The following is a 2613-nucleotide window of genomic DNA, read 5'->3' on the forward strand; positions in this document are numbered from 1 at the left end:
CCACCATGAGAACGTTGCCCCTGGGCTACTGAGTGAGCATGGGGGCGGTGGCAGCCTGGTAAGGAGTGGGGTGGTGTCCTCAGAGGTTGTGGGGGCATCCTGAGATCTAGGCTGTGGCCAAGAGAGGTGACTCCTGGTTAGGGAGAGCCATGTGCCCGTTCAGGTGGTGCTGAGGGAGAGCTGTGTAATGGCCATGCCCAGCGCACAGGTCCCAGGCTGTGTCTGTGGGGCTGGGGGCTTGTCCAGCAGTTTGCATGTGTGAGGGGGCTGGAAATGTGCTGATGGAGGATGCAGGTGCCACAGCCTCAGGAAGTGCCTAATACCTTCCCTTGAGGCTGGGGCAGGGGCAAGGGGTGTCCATGCCTACAGCAGGTGTGCACTGGTTGAGGAAACGTGTTGCCCCTTTTGAGCTGCAGGAGGATGTGAGCAGGCTGGGCAGGCTCAGGGAAGACAAAGGGGAGATTAACAGGATCTTCACAGGGTCTCCAGAGGTACGAGAGTCTGAACCACACAGGAAGGGCAGCCAGAGACTGTGATTAGTTGCGAGGTAAATAGAGTCCTGTAGTAGGAAGCCTGAAAATGTATGATCTCCAGCAACTGGAGGATGGCTCTTTTTCCACATCCAGATCACCAGCTGCAGAACAAGTTCAAAAGCCTAGTAGTAGAGTAGAAGAAGGCCATGACTGGAGAGGTATCAGAACCAGCTTTAACCTGAACTATGCATTCAGGAGGAAGCAGTGAGTGCCAGTAGTAGGAGACTTCTTCCTATGGGTACACAAACCCCTGTGTGCCCCACTTCCCTTTTGGGGGGTTATGTGGCTTCCTTTGGGCTTGGATACAGAATGTTGCAGAGAGATTGCCAAGGTCTTAGACTTTTTCTTGGTCTTTAGACTGCATCCACATGAGCACCAACAATACTTCTGGGGGCATATTGGGAAGGACCACACAGCTATGGGGTTGAGGTCATGGGGGCCCAGTTATTGCCTTCTTGATCCAACAAGCTGATCAACCTAGTGAGAAGGCTTTGAAGTAGGAATAGTGGGGGTGGGAAATTACAGACCACAATAAAGTGAAGAAGAAGTGGGTGGAAAATTCAGGGTGTAGGATAGGAGCAAGAAAGACTTCATGAATGACAAAACAAGGTGAAGGGACACCTGCCTCAAGTGTTGGTACAAAAATGCATTCATCCGGGGTAACAAGCAGGAAGAATTAGAGCCGTGTGTTGTTACCGAACTACAATATTGCTGGAGGAATTAAGATACTGTACTAAGTTCACACAGCTGGAGTACTGTGAAGGACTTCAGGAAAGACTAGGAAGGAGGGTCTGAGGAGATGGAAATTGCCCTCAGATCTATCTAGCTAACTGTGAAGCAGTTCAGATCTTTTGAGCTCTCCTGAAGGATGGGTGATAATCTTGTGGCTCAGGATCAGAGGAAAGGCCAGTAAGGGTGACATTGTGGTAGGATTTTGTTACAGATCACCTGATGAAGAACCAAATAAGTCTTTAAAGAACTCAAGTCTCTGAATTGTAGACCCTGGTTCTCATGGGGGACTGACGGCACAGCTGCTAGAAAGGCAACATGGCTGCTGCAATCAAAGAGGTTTCTGAAGGGCTTCAGGAATAATTTCTTGCTGTAAGTGTTAAATGGACCAACCAGTGGTGATGCATAGCTGGATCTGTTATTGACTAATATAAAGGAAATCACTTGGGGATGTGATGAGGAATAAAGTCCTTGTTGATAGCAACTTTGAAGTAGTGGAGTTTGTCATCCTGAAGGAAGTTTGCTTTCCTGAAGGAAGGCAAGCAGCAGAGTGCAGACCCTGTACGTAAGGAAAAGAGGATATTGGCTTAGTCAGGGAACTATTGGGTAGGATCCCGTGGGAGGCAGCTCTGACTGGTAAACAAAGGAGTTCACAAAGCTGGCAGGTCTTGAAGTAAAGCATCTTCCAAGTGTAACAAAGATCTGTCCTAATATTCAGGGGAACAGTTAGATATGTCAGGAGATTGATTTAGCTTAGTGGGGGACTCTTGGTGGAGATCTGATGCCAGAAAGCAATATACTTTTATAAAGGAGATAAGCCTACAAAGGAGTAATTTAGGAACATTGCCTGATTATGTAGTGTTCATTTCAATCCAAGTTCATGAGTAGAATACTAAGAAATACTTACGTTGCAGCTTTCAGGATTTTGCTTTCAGAACAATGAATTGAGGACATTTCAGATAAAAAAAAAACCCTCAAAATATGTCTGTATATAACTAAATACAGATACAAAATTTAAAATTTCCTATAAATTTAAAATCTCAGATTTGGAATAATCCAGGAAAATTACTTAGCTTCCTTTTCACATTTTGGAAAAGATTGCAAGCAGTCTATTAAATTCCAAGTTGTAGTTACAAGGTGGTGCATATGTAAATGGAATTTACCTTCATTCACAGCAACAAATGAACATCTATCTGTCATATTTGAGTTCCTTCAGGTTTTAGTTCTTTATCATCTGCTTGCTCATTAAGTGGGATTTTAGCTTGTGATATTTCTGCATGACAGAGGAAGTCTAGACTTAGTTAATTGTTTTGCATAAGAAATGTAGTCTTTATGCTTTATGGCACTGTCA

At 45.1% G+C, this 2613-nt stretch overlaps 1 protein-coding gene across 1 annotated transcript in view; it reads left to right on the forward strand.

Annotated features, from left to right (window-relative positions):
- CCDC102B (coiled-coil domain containing 102B) overlaps positions 1-2613 on the forward strand; it is a gene marked incomplete at its 3' end in the record, with an annotated part of 38209 nt that overhangs the window by 8671 nt on the left and 26925 nt on the right. The gene's annotated exons all lie outside the window — the stretch shown is intronic.

The sequence above is a fragment of the Phaethon lepturus genome, unplaced genomic scaffold (genome assembly GCF_000687285.1).
Source record: "Phaethon lepturus isolate BGI_N335 unplaced genomic scaffold, ASM68728v1 scaffold8171, whole genome shotgun sequence".
NCBI lineage: Eukaryota > Metazoa > Chordata > Aves > Phaethontiformes > Phaethontidae > Phaethon > Phaethon lepturus.